We start from the raw sequence: 23,493 nt of genomic DNA, 5'->3' as shown, positions 1-23,493 counted from the left end.
TAACGTGCACTTAAATCTAAGTACACAAACATTTTTGTACTCCGCCACCATCGGAATGCGGCCACCGCTGTTGGGAATCCAACCCGCGACCTCGTGCGCAACGCCATAGCCGCTGAGCCACCGGGACTAATTTTTTTCTGTTCCTACTGCTGGTGCTCTATTCTTTGCCATTGTTTTTCCTTTAGCTTTTTGCGAACTCTTGTTCTCACTTTCCTTCTCCTAATCTTCGATTTCCATGTTTGTATACTTGCTTCCTGAAGAGTAGGCAGGTGTTGTGAACCTTCTGGTGGCAGTTGCCAGCCTGCTCTTCCCCTTCCATTTGTCTCTGTCAATTGTATTTATGTTTTCAACAACATCAACAACAACAGCAACAATAATTCCGTCAATCAACCAATCTTCTTTATTTATGCCCCCAGCAACAACCAAAGGTCTAAATACTGGCGCATAGCGAAACAAAAACAAAAAGATGGACAAGGTTAAACAATTGAGAGCAAAAGTTATGGGATTAAAATATGTAATGAATAAAAAGAAAACAAGAAAGAGCTTGAGAAACAGCTCAATAATAAGCAATCATACAGAACTAACACAAAATTGAGAGACGAAGTACATATATGCGAGGAGAGAGAAAGTATGAATTGAATTGAAATTAATTTAACTTTACTAGATAAGGTATGGTCACACAGAAAAACATACTTATAAACATCTGGATCCGTAGCGTCATGCTAGTATGGATCTATGCAACAATTACATGCATAAACTTGCAGGCAGGAAACACGTATATACACCAATTTAACAGCATATCAGATTAGGGATCAAAACAAGGAAGTAACATATTTAATACATTTAAAGATAGTTCAACAGCATATCAAGTATATACAAAGCAGCATATCAGGCATATACAAAGCATAAGAAATTGAAACTTGTAATACAGTTCTTACAGAAAGAAGGCTTTACGTTGTTTTAGAAGAACTCGAAGATTGTTCCATAAAGAAGTGCCAACATTAGAAAGCCGCCTTTTTGCGTACACATTTTTTACCAGTTGTTTAAGCAAATTACCACATTAATAGCCTCTTGTTATGAATTGCGAAGGCATAAAATTTGAGCAGTGAAGAGGAACATTGCTATTTAAAGAGTTATACACCGTTATTGCAGTTTTGCAATTTATCAGTAGGGCACGATTTGGTATTGGGAAATAGGAGAATTAGTAGAGGTCGCATAACTTGAGTTTGACCATGAGCGGATTGCGCGTTTTTGCGTGACAAGTGGTTTTACGAAAGAGTCGTATGTGTGGCCCCGAGATTCAATACAATATGATAGTGGACTATGGAATAGGGCAAAATAAATCATTCTCGAAGTCGCTACATAAAAATGGCGATATTTGAAAAACGCCATGCCGACAGTGGCTAGCTTTTTCCATAGAAAGTAATTTTCCATTTGAAGGGGTGATCTAGTACAACGCCTAGATATGTTAAGTTACTGACTTCTTCTATGGTTTCTCTCTCAGCCAGGAGCACACACGAGTCCAGGGCAATAGCTGTGTATGAAGAATGAATCACCATATATTTTGTCTTTTTTGACGTTTAAGAGCAGTTTATTGGAATGAAACTAGTTACAGATTAATTTCATTTCTTGGTTAGCGACACGATAAGCTTCAACAATGAACTCGTGTGCGCAAATTAGAGCAGTGACATCAGCATACTTAACAGGACTGACGTTATCTAATATCGGAGTCCTTCCATGTTCGGAAGGACTCTGGTAATATTAACGGGAGATAATTCATATGTAGTGAAAATAAAATGGGTCCCACCTCTGATCCCTGGGGAACTCCCGATGTTGTTGGTAAAAAATGTGTGCAGTTTACACTAGTGGTGCAAGGCTGGCTCACAGCGGAGCTAATTCTGGCGTAAAGTTGGTGAGCATCCGTGAGGTCTAGTACAAAGTCATCAATTTCTAGTAAGCGCTGTTTTAAACTGCGAAGATCAACTATGTTGCCATAAGTTGTTGTTCGTTGAATATTGTTTTCAGTTTGGAGGAAGGAAATGCCAGTCGGATAGTGATCTGAAATTGTTGTGTCAGATGTTACATTCGCTGGTGGTTGTGTCAAAATTACAAAGTATATAATAATTTGATGTTAATGAAGTAGAAGTGACCCTAGTGTGACTTGTGATGACGTTGTGGAAGGCATAAGAATTAATCAGGTGAAAGTATTCACTACTCTCCTTTTTTAAGGAGTCAATGTTGAAGTCCCCGCATATGATTGTGTTTGAGTTGAAGCTGTTCCAGTATGCTAGTAATGCTTCAAAATGGTGCATAAAGTGTTGCATGTTATTGTTCGGGGCATGAAAGATAACAGCGATGATAACAGTGGTTGCTTTTACCACGAGAAAGTCAAATTCAGGTAGATAAGAGCAGGAGAATAGAGGAACAAGGTCACGCTTGATACTGCCTTTCAAGAATAAACCAACACCTCCGCCTCGTGCAAAAGACTGCCTAGACATAGAAGCGAATAAATAGCCTGGGATATTCAGAACTTCACCTAACTTAAGCGAAGTCTCAGAAACAGCTGTGAGATCGAATTCAAAAGAATTAATTGGTAGGAAGTAGCAAAGAGCGTCAATATTTTTGTGCAGACTGCGCACGTTGCACTGTATCAGAACAAGGAAGTAACAAATTACAGGGGTACTGTTGTTATCTTTTGGTAATTGATGCGTAGCCATGACTGTGGCGGTTAGCAGATATTCAGTAGATCTTCCTCAGTTTCAATATGTAGAGCGCTAGAGTTATCTGCTTTCCTTGCAAGAATTTTTCCGTTTGCAACCCCAGTGTACTTCTATTTTTTTCTCCTTTTTGCGTGCAGTAGCCTTGCCAAGTAGTAGTTTATTTTCAGCGCATAGGTGTTCATTGATATTACCTAATTGCCTTCATATCCAAAGTCTGACGGAACAGGCCTTTTCTTTTAGCTCTTTCAAAACGTTATCACGGAGAGAGCGAGATACGAATTTTAAGACCACATTCGGCCTTTCCTTGTCCTTGCTCGTGGCGCGACGAATTACATCCACGTCTGTGCATGTCAGTGGAACATTCAGTTTTTTGCTTGCTTCTATTATGGCATCAACTAGTTCTTCATCAGGTCTCTTTGGAAGGTCTTTGATCTCAAGGTTTTGTTAACGACTGTATTGCTTAATTTCAATAAGCTCGTTCTGGGTTTTCCTTAGTTGATCTTTTAGTTGTGTATTTTCATTCTCAAGTGACATTAGTCCTTGCTTCAGTCCTTCAAGTGTGATCTTAAAATCTGCGAACTGTGTGTTCATAAATGAACCGGAACTGCGAATCTCCTGCATTTCCGTGCACACTTTCGAGCTGAATGCGTCAAATTTACTACTTGGTTCCCCCAACGTCCTACCAACTTCCTTCACTGTCGCCATTTGCGTACAATACGCACACCGCGGCGAAGCACAGACACTAAGATGATAGGATCTCAATACACGAGACACGTACCTGTAATAGCGATCACCAGAATCTCAGCCATGCTGGGGAAGCGCACGTACCTGGGCTGCCCGCAGTTATGCCAGGTTCCAGGAACGTAGTGCTCTTATAACCCGGTGGAGGCCAGGAGGCGTCGCCCTTGTTGCTGCGACGTAGCTGTTTCGTCCAAGCTGCGCACTCGTAGCTTGTGTAGACGCCGCCAGCGATTAGCTTCCTTGAGGTTCCATGCAGCAGGCGATTATTCCTGTAATAGCGATCACGAGAATATCAGCCAGTGTTGGGGAGAAGCACACGTGCCTGGGCTGCCCGCACTTATGAGACTGGAGACGACTGCTGCTAGAAAGAAGGCTCCTGAGAAAGTGCGCAGCTTGGAAGAGAAAAAAGACAACACATTTCGAAATATACCAATGTGGAGAAAACGACTGTTGTGCACACTTTGCATTCTTGGAGAAACAAGCGTCTATAAACTGAAAGAGGCAGGAACGTGGAAGGGTCTATGTTCCCTGCGTAACCCGCAGTGAAACAGAAGCTAGTAGATCCGAACATGTAACAAATGTGTAAATAATTTTGGAAAAAAAAAGAAGACGTCGGTACGACTACGTCTGCAGCTAAGTCACAGAGGTGTAGATAATTATTAAAACTTGGCAAATTGTTGATGCATGAGGTGAGAAAAATATGTTTATATATAGGTCGCCCCAAATAAATTGAGCCAGAGTTTTAAAAATGAAAGGCACTACGGACACGAGTTGAACCAAATGCATAATGTAGACACTAGCCCAGAGTTACTCAGGCTACTTTATATTTTCCCCTTAAATAACAGATTAGTCATATTTAATTAATCAACTTTTAAGTATTGGCTGCAGACCCCAAGTGTGATACGCATAGTTGTAGAGCACCTTGAGAAACCTCTCAATAAATTGTGTCCGGCACTACATCTGCAGACTTGGAGTGACGCCTGACACCGGCAAAAGATGCCGACAGCGAGTGGGCCTATACTATTCCAGGTACAACCAAATTAGGAAGGCCCACTGAGCTTCAACAAAGACGCTCCTTCACCAGAACAGAAATTGGCCTCTCTGGTGCAGTATTCAGCCGCCCCCTCCCTCATGATTCTTACAATTATCCCATGGCCCTCAGTCACCAGCAGCTGCGGAACATCTGACCAAGGCGGCGGTCAGACCTGTAATGCAGCAGAGGGTGCTAAGAATCTCTGGGTTCGGACAGGCTGCCAATGGAAACTGACCCTAGCAACCTTTAAAAGCCGAACTCTGTCGAATGAAGCTAGCTTGGCAGGACTCTTTGAATAACTATCAGATATTGTTTGGGATATAATTGGCCTTAGAGAGATTAGAAGAACTGGTGAGGCTTATACGGTGCTGAATAATGGCAATGTCCTCTGCAACAGAGGTCGGCCAGATAAGAAGCAATACTGGGTAGGATTCCTAATCCATAAGGACATAGTGGGCAACATTGACGAATTCTACAGCATTAATGAGAGGGTAACTGTAGTCGTAATGAAACTTAATAAGAGGTATAGATTAAAAGTAGTACAAGCCTACGCCCTAACATCCAGTCACGATGATGATGAAATGGATCAGGTTTATGAAGATGTCGAATTAGCGATGAGAAAAGTGCAAACTCGGTATACAGCAGTAATGGGTGACTTCAATGCATAACTGGGGAAAAAGCAGGCAGGTGAACAGGCAATTACCAACTACGGCGTCGATTCTAGAAACGCTAGAGGAGAGATACTGGTAGAATTCGCAGAAAGGAATAAGCTGAGAATAATGAACACCTTTTTCAGGAAACATAGAAACAGAAAGTGGACCTGTAAAAGCCCTAATGGCGAAACAAGAAATGAAATTGATTTCATACTTTCTGCCGATCCCAGCAAAGTGCAGAATGTAGAAATGATAGGTAGGGTAAAGTGCAGTGGTCATAGGTTAGTGAGGGCTAGGATTCACCTCAATTTGAAGAAAGAAAGAGAAAAATTGGTCAAGAACAAACAGGTCAACTTAGAGGCAGTAAGGGTACAAATTGAGGCTGGTACTTGCAACCAAATATGCTGCTTTAAACAGAGAGATGACGATGACATAGAAGTAATGAATGGAACCTTAGCTAGGCTGGCTTCAGAGGCAGCAATTGAAGTAAGAGGCATGGCACCAAGTCAACCACTAGGCAAGCTCTCCCAAGTAACAAATGACCTAATAAATAAACGACAGAGATTGAAAGTGCCCAACTCAAGAGATAAGCTAGAATTCACTGAACTGTCAAAACTGATCAACAAAGCGAAAATAAGTGATATTCGAAATTATAACGTGAGAAAGACTGAGAAAGTCGTAAAAAATGGTCGCAGCCTGAAATCAGTGAGAAGGAAACTTGGCATAGGACAAACCAAGATGTATGCACTGAAAGATAAGCACAGTAATATCATCATCAATCTTGAAGGTATAGCAAAAGCAGCGGAATAATTCTATACTGACGTGTACAGTACCCAGAGGAACCACGATACCTCCATTGGAAGCGCTAATGAACAGGTGGCAGAGACTCCTATAACTAGCGATGAGGTTAGAAGGGCAATGCAAGACATGGAACGGAGAAAAGCGGCAGGAGAAGATGGAAGAACAGTCGATTTAATCAAAGACGGAGGATACATAATGCTTGAAAAACTGGCGGCTCTCCCTACGAACTGGCTATTGACTTCAAGGGTCCGAGAAAACTGGAAGAATGAAACATTATACTTGTCTACAAAAAAGGAGACGCTAAACAATTGAAAAACTATAGATCATTAGCTTACTCCCAGTATTGTGTAAAATATTCACCAAGATAATTTGCAATAGAATAAGGACAACACTGGACTTAAGCCAACCAAGGGAACAGGCAGGTTTCGGGAAGGGATACTCTACAATGGATCAGATCTATGTCATCAATCTGGTAGTCGAGAAATCCGCAGAGTATAATCAGCTTTTCTATATGACCTTCATAGATTACGAAAAGGCATTTGATTCAGCAGAGATACCTGCAGTCATAGAGGCATAACGTAACCAAGGAGCACAGACCACTTACGTAAATATCTTGGAAATTATCTACAGAGATTCCACAGCTTCCTTAATTCTACACAAGAAAAGTAAGAAGATGCCTATAAAGAAAGGTGTCAGACAAGTAGACATAATCTTTCCAATGCTATTCACTGCGTGCTTGGAAGAAGTATTCAATGTATTGAACTGTGAAGGCTTAGGAGTAAGGATCGTCGGCGAACATCTCGGCAACCTTCGGTTTGCCGATGACATTGTTCTATTCAACAACACTGCAGACAAGTTACAACAAATGATTGACAACCTTAACAGAGAAAGTGCAAGAGTGTGGTTGAAGATTAATATGCAGAGTACAAAGATAATGAAGAATAACCGGGCAAATGAACAAGAGTTCAGGATCGCCAGTCAGCTTCTAGAGTCTGAAGGAGAACGTTTACCTAGGTCAATAAATCACAGGCGACCCTGATCATGAGAAGGAAATTCATAGAAGAATGAAAATGGGTTGGATCGCATACGGAAGACATTGTCGGCTCCAGACTGGAAGCTTACCATTATCGTTGATAAGGAAGGTGTGCAATCAGTGCATTTTACCATTGCTGACATATGGGACAGATACTTGGAGGCTGACAAAGAAGCTTGAGAACAAGTTAAGGACCGCGCAAAGAGCGATGGAACGAAGAATGCTCGGCAGAAGGTTAAGAGACAGAAAGAGAGCGGTTTGGTTCAGAGAGCAAACAGGTATAGCCGATATTCTCATTGACATTAGGAGAAAAAAGGCGTTGGGCAGGTCATGTAATGCGTAGGTTAGATAAACGTTGGACCATTAGGGTACAGAATGAGTACTAAGAGAAGGGAAGCGCAGTCGAGAACGGCAGAAGGCTAGGTGAGTTGATGAAATTAGGAAATTCGCGGGCGCTAGTTGGAATCGGTTGGCGCAGGACAGGGGTAATTAGAGATCGCAGGGAGAGGCCTTCGTCTAGCAGTGGACATAAAATAGGCTCATGATGATGATGGTGATGATGATGATGATATCTTACGTGGTCCTTTTTCCGCGTCCCAAAGAAAGATCGCAAAATATGAAAATATACCACATGACGGGGCGATTGCGCACTGTTATCGTGCTGCTCTCAAGCGTGCGAAGGATGAACAAGGTCGGCTGCAGTGAAACTGGTCCGAGACAGGGCGTTATGTTTGGTGTAGGTATCTGGGCATGTGGCTTTTATCGTATGACAGCGCAAATGCATGCTGCTGGCCGAGCGGTGCGGAAGCGATAAAGCGTCTAAGGAGAGGAAAGAGAACAAGAACATAGCTTTATTTTTTGATGCTTGAAATGGGCAAGAGCTCGCAGCCTGCCGACGGAGAGTACTGCGGTTGGGTGGGTAGGCGACGTTAGGGCCAGAATGATTTTCCAGTGACCTTCAATCCAAAAAGCGCCGTTTAATTCTAATGCGTGTTCGAAGAGGTCACCATCTGCTGCAATGCACATTTTACATCTCATAGGCCCACTTTCCGAGGCGTTCTTCATTATGGTATCAGGGATGGAGGGGCAGACTTCTCTTATTTTTTCGTTTAGGTTCTGTGATGTTGTGACTGGTGTCCGGTATACTTGATCTTTGACGTAACCACAGAGAAAGAAATCGAGGGGAGTTAGATCTGGCGACCGTGCCGGTCAAGCAATCCACTGCTGCGGGAATAGTTCATGCCATTTACAAGCTTTCCTTCCACCGTGCGCGGCAGCACCATCATGCTAATACCAAATATCCGTGATCCTAGCCAACGGAACTTCGCAAAGAAAATCCTCAAACGCCCCATCAAGGATGTCGTTGACGCATCTTTCGCCTGTATGCGTGCTATCAAAAAACACAGGGCCAATGATAGTGCCACCGTAAATTCCACACTACACATTAACCGACCACTGATATTGGTGATGTATCTTCAAAACTCAATGAGGGTTTCCGTCGCTTTAATAGTGAGCGTTGTGGATGTTCACTTGGGCATTACGTGAGAAGATAGCTTCATCGGTCCACAATATTTTGTTGACAAAGCCTGGGTCCTGTTCTTTCTTGATTATAATCCAGTTTGCAAAGCCCTTTCGGTTTTGGAAATCGCGGGGCTCCAACATCTGGTGCAGCTGCACGTAGTACGGATGAAGTTGCCTTTTCTTAAGTGCTCTCCACATTGGACACTTTGGCACTCCAGCTTCAGCACCCATCATAGGCGGAGTTTTCATTTTTCCGGGTGGAAGGGGGCGGGCGACCAGCTTATATATATATATATATATATATATATATATATATATATATATATATATATATATATATATATAAAATTTATCGCACTTGAAGAAACTTCCTGTAACCTCGAAGAATTGGGCACTGAAATGACGGCTTTCTATGAGTATATACAAGACCTCATAGTAGGAGACAGTTCAATTTCACAGCCTGAGTCCTCTCGGTCGTGTAATCTTCCTTTGTGGGATTGTCGTATACTTGGCTATCACTAATACTGCTTCGCCTTTCCGGCGAAAATGCAGTCTCCATCTCTTTTTCTTAGATAGATAGATAGATAGATAGATTTTATTTCTCTCAAAACAAAGTACAGAAATGAGAGAGGACGGAAGGGAAAAAGCTGCCGAATGCAGCTTGAGGACCCCCTACGCCCTACAGAGCAGCAGTGCGGTGAGTATAAGCGCTGCTGCGCATGACTGCTGTTGATTCTGATTTCGAGTGAATCAGGCTAGGCGTCATTTCGGATACTGAGTGAATTATACAGTGTTCCCAAACTATCATGCACGAAGACTTAAAAAAATAGCAGTTGTGTTACTCGAAGAAAACGTAGTGCATATTGTTTCCGGCACAGTGGAGTAACCGCCAGTAATTCTTTCGTTACTGAGATTTAATTCGGTAATTGTAATTATTTATCTAATTGGAGAAGTCCTGTCCTAATTTTCAAAGTGTCAATGAGGCATATGTAGGCACCCTCAAATGACATCTAACTGCTGTCTTTTCAGCGACGTACTAATTGTGTGTATGTTTTTCTGACTCGCAAACAAACCTCACGAAATATGAAAAATGCCACATGACTGCGCTCCCACCCGCACCATAAAGCAGCGCCCTCAGATAAGCTGATTGAAAGCAACTGCATTGCCTGTCGCAAACCCGAAGAGACAGCGCATAACCTTGGTATAATGGTACGGAAGGAGCACCAACAGCCGGTTTCGTGGCTTCACAGCTATTCCTTCCTCTCATTTCTATGTCACACTTATTATCGGTCTCTCAAGGCCGACCGATCCCATTGATAACAAAACGCTCTTGATAACGCGGCCAAAGCACCGCTCTGACCATGCATGAAATACGAAAAGCAATAGGCATATACTGCTTCAATATCCCGGCATTGCTCGCACAGCATCAGAAGAGTGCGCGCGAAGCTATGTTGCTTGCTTGTTTGGACCAAAACCTTGCTTCGGACCAAAGCGAAATTAAAGTGACCGTTTTATTTGTCGTGAAAGTGTGTACGTCCTGCAATAACAGGTTCGTGTCAAAAAATAAATGCAAGGTAAAAAGACTGGTAAGCGACCAACGTGTAGAGACCAGGCAAAACCGACGCGTTCAAGAAAGTAAATATACCACTTTTAAATGAGTCGGATTGGCAATCAGGATGTCCGCACAAAAAGAAAAGAAAGAGAAAAAAAACATCGGATTTCAGTGTGCCCTTATTATCTAAGAATTCGTAAGCTCCGTTGAACACGAGCTGCTGCCTAGAGGACATGTTCGAATGGATCTCCTTTTGCAGCTACGCAGTACTGTGTCCGTTTTATCCCATCTTGAATGGCTTTCTTGATGACCTACGCCGCAATTCTACGGCAGACATCCGTTATTCTTGCCTTGAAGTAATCTGACGTCCGTCTCGATCATGTAAGCACGATCTTTCACATAACCCCAAGGAAAGAAATGGAGTGGAGAGGTGTCAGGTGATCTAGCAGGCCAATTTGCAGGCCCGTGCCTTCCCATCTATTGCGCATGAAAAGTCGCATCCAGCCAGTTTCGTGCTCGGCTGCTGCTGCGTGCAGGTGCCCCATCTTGCTGACACCACATAAGTGGAAGACGTGACAGCGGTACTTCGCTGAGCAACTCATCCACCACTCCTTCAAGGATTTCGTTCAGGTAACGCTGTCCAGTCAGTGTGTGATCGAAAAAGATGGGACCGATTATAGTACCGGGGTTAATTCCGAACCACACTTTGAACGACCACTGGTACTGGTGCCGATTGCGCTTTACACAGTGCATTATGCAAATTTACCTAGTCGTTTCTACGAAAAGTTGCTTCATCTGTGAGCATTATGCTGCTAAAAAATCCGGTGACTCATCAGCTTTTGTGAGGATCCAAGTCGAGAAATCTGGACGATTCTACAGGTCCCCATCTTCTAAGTATTGGTGCTACTGGTTAAGGTGGTACGGGTGAAAGGCCGTCATTTAGAATCCTCCAAACTTATGACTTCGAAATTGACCCGCCGTGGATGCTCAGTGGCTATGATGTTAGGCTGCTGAGCACGAGGTCGCGGCATCGAATCCCGGCCACGGCGGCCGCATTTCGATGGACGCGAAATGCGAAAACAACCGTGCACGTTAAAGAACCCCAGGTGGTCGAAATTTCCGGGTCCTCCACTACGGCGTGCCTCATAATCAGAAAGTGGTTTTGGCACATAAAACCCCATAATTTAATTTTTTTGCTTGGAAATTGGTACCTGGGCGGCCACATCCCGCACGCTAGCACGAGGGTTTGAGGCCATAAATACTAGAACATCCGTGCATAGGCTAGGACTCAAAGATGGAGTCCTCCGCCGCTGTTTGTTGAGGTTGGCGGCGTGTCACAGGTTTTCATAATTTATGATGATAGTCGATGCCTTTGGTCTACCACCACACTTCCATGACTGCTATATATCATTGTTCCCGCGGACGTGCACGGCTTGTAATTCATACCTTCGCTTTATTCCTGCAAATCCTAACAATAGGAGGACACGCGCACTAGAAGCACTAGCGGTAGCCGCCTCATCCGTATTTTCTCACTTCCCTGTTTTAATTTGCGTGAATTCTCGTGTTGGCTATACTCCCACTCGCGTTGATCGCCAGTAACTATTGTAATGAGCTTTCGCTTTCTCTAAACGCACCTGAAAGGTTAGTTATGAGCGCATAGCACGTTTATTTTGTGAGATCGTTCGACGATTCTGGCGCCCGTGCGCCTAACGAGACGCATCTACATAGCAACAGCAGGTTGGTTGCTAATGGACCGTCTTGGTTTGGATACGTTTCGCACGAGGCACCAGACGGCGCCCTGTTTTATAACGTTTTCTTTACGTTTGTGTTTCCGTAAGGCAAACGAAAAGACTTGAAAGGACACGCACCATAACGTCCCGCAAAGGTGCTTACGTTTAACGTACGTAAGGCGACAAATGCTATTCTAAAACTGTTTATTGTCAATTCGATTTTGTGGTGATAGGTCTTGTGGCAGAAAAAACAACATCCGTGCTCTTTATCTACGCTAAGACAACAGCTATCACAGCTTGTTTCCAACTAACTGCAAACGCGACGTGCTACCTCGACCGGGGCGCGGCAGGTAAGGCTCGATCACGATGCTTTTCTTTATTTCCTTTATTTCATTCTGGATAACTCAAAGGAAGCCTGTTCGAGGGCGCTGCTTTATGATTAGGGTGGGAGCGCAGTCACGTGGTATTCTGCAAACTCTGCGGTGCTTATTTATAAGTCGGAAAAAAATTAGTGCGCAGGACGCAGATCGCTGAATATACCGCAGTTAGATGTCCCTTGGCTGTTCCTTTAAATGCCTCATTGACACTTCGATAATCAGGATAGTACGTCTCGAGTGAAATAATTAAATCAATTACCCAATTAAATATAAGTAACGAAAAACATTACTGGCAGCTACTCCACTAAACTGGAAGCAATAGGCACTAGGATTTGTGTAAGGTCGCTCTGATTGTTCGGGTTCTTAAGTCTCACGAATCGGCCTCGTGCTTTGTGTATAGAGAGGGGGTTCACTTCCCCCCATGTCAGCGGGGCGACAGTTGCTGTGTTATGTGGGGTCACAGGCAACGCGCAGGGTTAGGCGACGCGTCGCGGCAGGTGCCAGGCGGGCGAGTGCCGATTCCTGGAAGTCGGTATTGTGCGCACGATGTTGGCAGTCCGCCGACGGGTCACACAGACCAGCCGTGAAACGGACTACTGTGCAAGGTATTGTGGGTCTGGCGCCCCAGTGCCTGACTAATTGGAGCCGCCGCCGAGGTTAAGAAGGACTTAGCAACTCTGACCCCGTGCCGCATGCAGTGAGCATGGACCTAATCTGCTACGCGTCCGGAACGTAATCGCCAGCCTTGTTGTTGGGTGCGACTGCCTGTGTGGCATCAAAGGCCAGCTTACCGTGCACGCTGTAGGAATGCGGTGCACACGTAAAGAGTGCATTCAGACGACGGCGTCTTGGAAACACGCACTCGGAGAACTTTGTCTTGTAGACAATAAGTTTGAAGGACAAGGAGGGTCATCCGTCTCCCGCACGGCCAAACTTTGAGTACAGCGGCACTTCGTGGTGCTGATGCCCCTGCTTCCGAGACATTTGCGGCCTAGACGCCGTTGGGATTTGAAACGGTCTACCGATAACTTGTTCGGGCCTGGCGTGTTTTGCTGAGCCCTCACTAACTACGGAGAAATGAGAGGGCAATGGAGTTTTGGCGAAGAAGGAAAAGAGCTTTGTTTTCCAATATGTTTATTTTTAAGAGTAAGCCCATCCCTGTGGTTTGTGGCTTAACAAACGGTTGACTCTGATTGGCAACTGAACCTGTGGGACGGGCCAACGGCCCTACCGCCTTTTTTTTCTTTGTATATTTGGGCTATAAAAATCGGGAGGACATGTCCCTCAGACTTGGCTGAAATCAGGATTGCTGATAGATCAGTGAGCCTCCGTACTATGTACGTTAAAACGAGTCTGGGCTCTAACAGTCATTGAGACAGTAGAAGAGTGAGACTTTGTTTCTCAATTGTTCAAGTTTGTAATGTATTTGTTTTACCTGCCATGTATATAGAAAAGTTTGCCTATAAATATTTCTTGTACATCTGACCTCATCGTTTCCTGCCTGCGTTTGACCAACAACTGCCGATCATCGTCCGATAAGCTTCAAGTTCCAACGGTGAAGCGAGGACGGAGAACGAACGAAACTTTACTATTTGTTCGAGTAACGCATTGCTCTTTTTGTAAAATTTTGGTACGTGATATTTAATTTAGACACCCTGTATATATTTCTGACCTTTGCATGCAAGTTACGACGTTTCCATCCCTCATAAATGTTGTAAATTATTAGAAATGCTTTTTTTTTCTCTCATGAGTCGTTAGCATTTCTTACTGGAAAGAAAAACAATACTGAGACACGCAACATTCACGTACATTTCACACGCCATTGATAAAAGACTCTGCTGAAAGGGTCACTGAAGTCTGTAGTTTTCTTTCACGGTCAAACAGCACGCAAAGCAATTTGAAGGGTGGTGAACCTACAGCAACATATTCATTCTGCAGGCATAGACATAGGCACAGGCTTTAGCGATAAATTTTAATTGGCTACCTCCATCTCTTTCAAAAATACTATAAACATTTTTCCTGTGTGTATATTTAAACATATTGTGTATGTTTAAATAACACCATGTGCATGATGCTTACAACAGAAAATTAAAACAGTGAAGTGAGAAAATACGGATGAGGCGGCTACCGCTAGTGCTTCTAGTGCGCGTGTCCTCCTATTGTTAGGATTTGCAGGAATAAAGCGAAGGTATGAATTACAAGCCGTGCACGTCCGCGGGAACAATGATGCAGTAAGCTATTAGCCCCAGTAAAATTTCAAGTGAAAAGGTCGAGGAAAGTCAAAAGAAACCTCAAATGATATGGGTGGGAAGGCTCTGGTAATGGCACTTTAGGTGTGTGTTAGGGGGAGAGAGGCTTCGGTATCACCCGAGGGGCGGGGGCTCTGCCCCCTTCCCCCCGGAAAGCTTCGAAGGGGGCTCGGGTCCCGGAGTCCCCCGTAGTTGCCGCCCACGGCACCCACACTACGAATACTTGCATGTGGGTCTGAAGAAAACTTTGACAGAATATCTGTCTCCACGTCCTCGCCCAGGATTGAAGATTTATGTCGTTTCTTCGTAAAAGTCCCAGTCTGTCTCAGCGTTTCATATGCACGCACTCAGTCAATCAGCTCAGACGCGTACCTGGATGCCAGCGTTGAAATAGCTCAACTGCGCCTCTTCTATGTCCACGTGACGCACCTAGAGCCAAAACCATATCCGTCCTTTCCTCATTGGAGTAAGCCATATCTGCTGCTCAACGTTGGTCGTTGGTCACAGCCAAATAACCTTGCTGTGGAAAACTCACAGGGATACGGGCGCCTGAGGAGCACTGGATATATTGCAGTTCGCTGGGATTGGTTCAAACGAGGTACATAAGGTATGATCTACATCCGGTAAACTGGAACGGCCTGCGAGCGCACTCTTTCAGGGACTGATGCGCCGGTCACGGTGCACAAGTGTGAAGCCAGACGCGGCCACCCGATACCGCGACCACGAAGCGATGCGCACGTGCGGGGTGCGAGATAAAAAAAGAACGTCTGGTAGAAGTGTGAGAAGGAGAGCGGACGGGGCCAGTGCAAAAAGAGTCATCGTCTGAAGAAGACGCGTAATCTTCCTTGAATATAGCCAAGGTATTTTTTAACATTAGTTAGTTTTGTCCCCGTGTGATTTATCCGCTGTTATTCGAGCCCTAAGGTTTAAAGTTGTAGCATCATCGTTCAATTCTAAAACTACTACGAGGCAATTTGTGTACAAAGGCAAAATAGTAGCAGCCGTCATCGCCTTCCATCGTTCCCACGCGCTTTCCTCTTTCCTTCTTTAAAGCAGAATCAAAAATTCTGCTTTCGTCTGGGCACACAATAAAGTTCTTTCCTCCTCCTCCTCCTCGTCTTTTCTTTTTCGTGGCCTTAGACGCTTTATCGCTTCGGCGACGCTCGACCAGCAGCACGCATTTGCACCGTCATGCGATAAGAGCCGCGTGCCCAGATGCCTGCACTAGGCATAACGCCCTGTTGTGGGCCAGTCTCGCTGCAGCCATCCATCGCAAGCTTAAGAACAGCACACCAACAGTGCGCAGGCGCCCCGTCACGTGGTATTTTTTTCATATTTGGCGGCCTTTCTTTGGAAGGCGGAAAAAAGGGCCACGTGAAACAATTTATTGAGAGGTTTCTCAAGGTACTCTACAGCTTTGCGTATCACACTTGGGGTCTGTAGCCAATACTTAAAAAGTTTATTAATTAAACATAACTAATCCGTTAGTTGAGAGGGAAATATACAGCCTGAGTAACTCTACGCAGTGCCAACATTATACATTTGGTTGAACTCGCGTCCGGAGTGTCTCATTTTTAAAACCTTGGGTCAAGTTATGTGGGACAACCTGTATACTCATAAGCGTTTTCTGTACACGCTCATACAGTATGCTGTTTGAATCACTTGTGCCATTCCACACCACTGAGGCGTATTCAAGTAATATGAGGCATACGGATGTGAACAATTTGAGGCAGGCAAGTGGGGGGCGGAATTCTCTTGTAAGTCTGCAGACGGAACCGCGCGGTCGCAGGCCTCGCGATGCTTCGCGCTGACAGTGGGCGGAGAAGCTTAACGTGCTGTCAGAAAGCACATCGAGGTCGCTTACTTCGACAACCATGGTGAACACCGCAGGTCGGCAGAATAAGGGAAGAGGCTATTATGGTTTCTACGCGAGTAAGACAAAATTCTAGTTTTATATTGGTATTTAGTGAGCCCGTTTAATTGGCACCATTCGGAAAATGTGGAAGATCGGACTGCAAAGCGCGGCAGTCCTCAGTACTGAGCTCTGTACTTTGCTGTACTGCACTGTCTGTACAATAATGCCATGTCTAGAATACTGTCTACAAATATCTGCAATACTGTACTGCCCTTAATCCTTATGTATTTTGACGTCGTCAGTGCAAAGAAGAAAACAACCGATACCTCGATTGATTGATAACTGATTTATTGATTACTAGATAGGTAGAAAGATTTAATGATTTATTTAATGTCCCAAAGAAACACAGGGACTATGAGAGACGACGAAAGTGGTGTTCACAATTGACCCTGACCATGGAATTCCTTCGATGTGCATCTAAATTTAAATTCAAAATGCCCAATGTGCAGTTTCTTAAACGAGTTACCTCCCTGACTTTAGCACCTCATTTCTCTCTCTCTCTCTCTTTCGCTCTCCCTCTTTATACGGCAAAGTGACGTTTCAGTTGCGCATATCTCAGCAAACAAATCGCAAATAAATATTTACCATACTAATTAATTTTAGCTCAATAACATTTCATCGTTTTCTTCTTTTCCTACGTAAGAGTGTATCGCACGCTCCATGGCCAGGCATCTACGCTATCGTCAGGCTTTCATCCGGAGCTACTTATATGCGCGGGCCGACTGCATGGTCCTTCAGTGGGCACGAGAACGCGGCAGGATCCGTCAACCCTTCTTGTGCTTTCTGGTGCGCAGGTTAGTGCCATTTCATCACTGTACTCTAAACGCACGAGCAATGTGAACCTGCTGCTGTTTCCGTGCCCACATCCTCTTTTTGACATTGCGTGTGAAAGTTATGATGTTACCAAGTTGCTGTTGTTGGGGGGAGACATTGTCCTCCAAAAGAGGATCAAAGTAGAAACAGCAGCGACGTCGTGGCGCTATTGAAATTCCTTAATGCGAAAATTGACAGAAAACACGCCGAGGTTCTATCACAACTTAACGAAGTGAAAGAAATTCATTTAGAAAAGCAAATAACTGACATTAATGATCGTCTTATCACCGTCGAAGAAAAAGATGGCTGTTTCAGAAGGTTGTGCTGGAGTCATTGACTCCGGTTTACTATCAACTGCTGTGCGCACCGGAACTACTGTCATTAATAAACGCTAGGACGAGTTTGAAGACCGAGCCCGGCGCGAAAACTTAATATGTTATGGGCTGCATGACAAACAATCCGAGTCGTGGGCTGAGTCAGAGGAAATCTTGCCCAGTCTACTGACTTCGACGTTTGAATTTCAGCTAACGGTTGAAGCTATTCTCGTGCTCATAGGTTAGGGAAATATCTACCAAATAAACGCCGCCCGTTATCGCCAGGTTTTCGAGCGTTAAGACGAAGGATTCAATTCGCATGGCTAGATCGGGACTAAAGGCAGCCGGTATCGATGTTACGGAAGATTATGCATTTACACTCGTACATCTCGGAAAAAGCTGTCACGAATAAGGAAGGCTAACAGTAAACACTACTACGTTAAATATTATAAGCTTTATATGAACAATAAATGTTACATGTAGACGTGTCGTCTACGGAAAGTGTTCGCCAAGTTGATGCTCGTGTAGTTCCCTCCTTTCACGCCCGCGAAAGCGCCTCCTGTTGTCATAGTTCCTCTCCGCCATAAGACTAATCGGAAAGCACTTCTCGTGAAATTTAATATCTTTTTTCGAACATACGTAGCGTTCTCAATGAGCGTGATGATCTATCATCGTTCGTTGACACTTGCAATGCTGATGTCACCATACTAACGGAAACCTGGTTATCTTCAAAGATATGCAATGTTGAAGTATTTTAATGTGAAAAGGATTTCGATTTTTACCGATGTGACCGCGGCGACGGAACAGGAGCTGGCGTTGAAATCGCTGTCTGATAACTTTCACTCCTTTCACATTCCTCTTGTTAGCACTTTAGAAATAGTGTGCACGTGCATTCTCATCAGTCACCGTGACATGATCTTTTAGCCCGGTTACCGCCCACCAACCGCAACTTCTTGTTTTTGTTCTGAGCTTTATGACGTACTGAATAGCATTATACTCAGGTGCCCTCACTCGCCGATATTTTTAATGGGTGATTTTAATCTCCCCCCCAAAAAAATGTGGTGTGGCATGTATCCAATATTTCATCTTACTTCTGAGTTAGCAGATTACTTTGTGAATCTGTGTTATGACTAACTTTGCACAACTAATAACTGAACCAACCCGAGCAAGGTCTACAAGTGCTAACATACTTGGCCTCGTCCTCACTAATTCTCGAGATGTTACCTCCCTCAACATGTTGCCTGGCCTAGGTAACCATTGTTTCATAAACTTTATGCTAAAGGGCAACATCAAGCATGCTCCAACGAAACCGAAATATATATGAGATTATTCTAAAGCTTATTTTATTTCGAATAATCAAGAACTATCACATTTTATTGATGACTACATGCCTATTTTTTCTCAACGAACCATTGAGTCTAATTGGTCTTTGCTTAAGAATAAAGTTAAGTGCCTGATTAATAATTTTTTGCTATTGCGTATAACTTGTAATATGTTTTCTAAAGACAAGCGCATCATGTTATCTTTTCAACTCAGCATTATTGCGCATGCCCACTAACGATGGAATCAACAAACATGCCCTCGAAAGCTATCTTAAACATGTTCCCTCTCCTACCCACAACGCATAAATAGTTGACCAAATAAAGAAACGGAGTCTGTGTTGACTGACACTTGGCTCGATCGTATTCTTTGCGCGAACGGCACGAAACATGGTGTCAGAAGTGCGTGGCCACCCGTGATGGAATTCTTAAAGCCTCCTGAACCGTTAAGCCTGAGTGGCGACACTGCCAAACAATAAAAGCTTTTTAAGCAAAAATTCGAGCTTTTCCTAGCATCCTCGGTGCCCAGCGACAAGTCTCGGGATGATTGCACGAAGTCTGCCCTACTGCTCAGTTTGGGAGGCGACGATGTTATGGAAATCTACAGCAACTTCACTTTCACTGAAGACGCCGAAAGAATTGACTATATATGCGACCATAATCAACAAATTCGATGAGAACTGTGCTACGCAGATGAATGAAATACATGAGCGGCATCTATTTCGACGACGAGTCCAAGCAGCTCAGCCCTTTGAACCATTCGCAAGGGGCCTGAGGCACTTAGCGAAATCGTGCAACGTCGGTGTAATGGAAAATTGAATGATCCGTGACCAAATTGTATTTGAAACGAGCGAAGACAAAGTGCGCCAGAAGCTGCTACGGGACACGGCATTGACACTGGCGAAAGCTGAGCAGGTTTTGCAAAGCCGCCGAGTTGTGAGATGCACAAAATCAACTTTGGGCACGCGAACAGCGCCAAGTTGACCGTATCCAAGCAAGGCCAAAGGAAACTGGTGCATCCGCAATGTTTAAATGCAGTAGGTGTGGTCGGGAGTACGGCTCGAGGAATTGCCCGGCGTTTGGACGCGCCTGTAGACGATGCGGAGGCAAGAACCATTTTGCTGTGCAATGCAAGAGCAACAGGCAAGTGGCCGAAGTCAATGCTGACGAAGACTTCACGATTCTCGACGTATCAGTAGATACTGCCGAAAGTCACCGTGACTGGGTAGTGGAAGCACTAGTCTGCAGCAAGCACATCAACTTGAAAGTGGACACCGGTGCACAAGCCAACCTTCTGCCGCATGGTATGTACGGCGAACTGCAGCCCGCGGCACAAATAAGAGAAAGTAATTCAGTGCTACGCTCCTATGCGGCAGGAATCATCAAGCACTTCGGGGTAGCCAGATTGAAGGTCACAGTCGGCAAGACGGCGACTGAAGTCGACTTTTTCCTTGTAAAAAAAGGACGCGCGATTATTGGTATCGAAGCAAGCGAACGTCTGGGGCTCTTCGTCAGGTTGGTCGATGCAATGACAACAAAGGGAACTACAGAGTTCATGCAGGAATACAACGACGTCTTCACCGGCACCGGATGCCTTCAGCGGCTTCACAAAATGCTGTTGCGACAAGACGCTGTACCGACGGTCCAGATGGCTAGACGAGTACTCCTGGCGCTGCTGAAACCACTGCGGGCTGAACTCGACCGGATGCTGAAGGCAGGCATCATTGCCAAGGTTGAAGAGCCAACAGATTGGGTAAGCCCGTTAGTTAACTTCAAGAAGTAAGACGGTCAGCTACGTATAAGCATGGATCGTAGGAAAATTAATGGTCTCAAGCGGGAGCACTTAGAGGCCTCGTAGCGATGACATAGAAGCCGAGCTTGCGGGAGCGCGATATTTTTCAGGATTAGACGCTAAATCTGGATTTCTTCAAAAACCGTTACACGAAGAAACATTCAGGATCTGTTCGTTTTTGACCCCGTTTGGGCATTATCGTTTCCTCAGGCTTCCTTTCGGCATAGCGTTAGCATCCGAAGTATTTCAATGGTACATGAACGAGATCTTTGACAGGATCCTGGTGTATGTGTGTACGTCGACGACATCCTATTATGGCGCTCTTCAAGAAAACAGCACGACGAAAGGCAACGAGCAGTCCTTCACTCCGCGCGTAAGGCGGGATTAACATTCAATGCTTCAAAATGCGAAATTAGTGTGCCAGAAATTTCTTTTCTTGGCGATATCATTTTCGACAACTGCATACGGCCAAGCCCTGATTCAGTCGAATCAGTTCTACATCTACCGCCACCGAGGGACAAGAAAGGAGTTCACAGAATGCTAGGCGTCGTCAACTATATCGCTAAGTTTGTACCGGCACTCGCAGAAAAAACTAAGTTACTCCGAGACCTGATGATAAAGACAGTGTTTTCGATTGGACGGATAACCATGCCACTGAATGGAACCATATCTGTGCCACTTTAAGCAGCCAGCCAGTTTTGGCTATCTTCGACCCGATGCGTGACACTAAAATAGCTTCGGATGCATCGCAAAATGGCATCGGCTCAGCATTACTACAGCGTTACGGGGGCGCGTGGAAACCTGTTGCGTATGTTTCGTGAGTACTCACCGACACCCAAGAACGATATTGGCAGATTGAGAAGGAGGCGTTGGCTGTGGTATACGGGTGCGAGAAATTTCACCGTTTTGTGTATGGACGCATCGTCATCCTCGAAACAGATCACCGCCCCCTGATCAATATTTCGCAAAAGGCAATTGCTGACATGCCGAAACTGCAGCGCTTCTTTCTACGTTTACTAAAATACAATTTCACTCTGCACTTTGTTCCAGGAAAGCAGTTCGTGTTGCCAGACCTGCTATCGCGTGCCTTTGTAGGAAAACCGCAAAAGGGTGAAGCAGAAGACATCGAGATTCACGCAGTAGGTGTTGTATCGTCACTTGTAAGCGATGCCACGTTAGAGCGCCTATGAAAAGAAACGCAAAATGACAGCTACTTGCATAGTATCGTCACGTACCTTCAGAAGAACCAACCTGTGCAGGGACGGCTTAAGCTTTTCGAAAGTGAACTGTCAACAGTAAGCGGTGTGCTACTAAAAGGGTGCAAGGTCGTGGTACCAACCAGCATGCGTCAAGAAGTGTTGCGAAGAATCCATGAAGGCCACATGGGACTAAATAAGTGCAAAGAACGTGCGCGTCGTTTGGTTTTCTGGCCCAGTATGAACACTGATATCGAAAATCTGGTAAAAACTGCTGAGTATGCCAGCAGCACGCATACAAGCAACACAGCGAACCCCTTCTTATCCACCCAGTGCCTGCGCACGCCTGGTGTAGGATTGGTGTTGACACCTTCCAGTACACTCGTATCTTATCTTATCGTATCTTTGTGCGTATGATGCATTGTCTAATTTTCCCGAGGTTGAGCAGTGGCAGGACACGTCAACAGCCGGTCTGATTGATAGACTAAGCCCAATATTAGCTAGATACGGCACACCAACAGAAGTGTGCAGTGACAACGGACAGCAATTCTCCAGCCGCGAGTTTCTGCTCTTCTCAAAAAGATACGATTTCTAGCATGCTACTTTGAGCCCGCGGTTTCCACGCTCAAATGGCTTGGCCGAGAAAGGGGTTCGGGTGGTTAAAAGAATCCCCAAAGAAACAACCGAAGGAAGAGAGGACTTCTGGCTTGTATTACTGAGTTACAGGTCATGTCCTCTGGAAGACGGCAGATCGCCAGGTGAACTGCTATTTGGTCGACGGCTTCGAACGCCATTGCCGGATTTTGCGGAGGTGCCCAGCACGTCTGTGCGGAAGCATCGACAGACGGAACAGCCGAGACGCTCCTTTGCGGAAAGGACAAGCCGTGCGAGTGCGCGGAGACCTATGGGATACCAGAGCCAGAGTGATGCGAGCGGAGCTACCAAGGTCCTACCGAGTAGAGACAGAAGACGGCAAAATGCTGCGTCGGAACTGGCAGCACCTTCTTGCGACATCCGAACAATTCAGCATGGAGTCATCCACCGAAGATTTCACGGACGACGAAAGCGACGACGACGGCATTGTAAGCCAACATACGTTGTCAGCCGGAGGTGCACCGGTGATATCCAATGAGACAAGTCCGCTTTTGAGGAGATCAACACGGCAACGAAGACCGCCACATCACCTCCAATACCGCAGAAATTTTAAGCTATGTTCGTAACCCCCTTGCAATACCGATCAATAATATATTTTTTTTTCCTTTTTGTACAGAAAAGAGGATGTATCGTGTTTTTATAAAGACAAGCGCATTATGCTGACACCTTTTCAACTCAGCATTATTGCGCATGCCCACTAACGATGGAATCAACAAACATACCCTCAAAAGCTAACTTAAACGTGTTCCCTCTCCTACGCACAACGCTTAAATAGTTGACCAAATAAAGCAACAGAGTCTGTGTTGATTGACACTTGGCTCGATCGTATTCTTTGCCCGAACGGCACGAAACATAATTCCTTGAGGACATCGTTCGGCGTGGTTCAATACTTCTTTAAAACGCCTTCTCAATAAACCAACGCGCACGTTTTGCAAAGCTAAGCGATCGAACAACTCGGAATTGTAGAATAAGTACCGTCTTGTATTTTTACCATGTAAAAATGCATTATGTGAGGCGAAGGATGATTTTTTTTTCTTCAATAAAGCTTTCCCATCATTACTTATCAAAAATCCTAAATAG

General features: G+C 44.8%; 1 long non-coding RNA gene across 1 annotated transcript in view; it reads right to left on the bottom strand.

Moving 5' to 3' along the window:
* The window catches only part of LOC135911203 (uncharacterized), a 107,020-nt gene that overhangs the window by 49,362 nt on the left and 34,165 nt on the right, over positions 1-23,493 (bottom strand). Inside the window, exon 2 of the long non-coding RNA XR_010567251.2 lies at positions 3,499-3,730. This is a non-coding gene — a long non-coding RNA (uncharacterized lncRNA). The remainder of the gene's footprint in view (positions 1-3,498; positions 3,731-23,493) is intronic.

This window comes from Dermacentor albipictus, chromosome 1, assembly GCF_038994185.2.
Source record: "Dermacentor albipictus isolate Rhodes 1998 colony chromosome 1, USDA_Dalb.pri_finalv2, whole genome shotgun sequence".
In the NCBI taxonomy this organism is placed as follows: Eukaryota; Metazoa; Arthropoda; class Arachnida; order Ixodida; family Ixodidae; genus Dermacentor; species Dermacentor albipictus.
The sequence above is the reverse complement of the archived record's forward strand: the minus strand, read 5'-3'. Positions and strand labels throughout refer to the sequence as shown.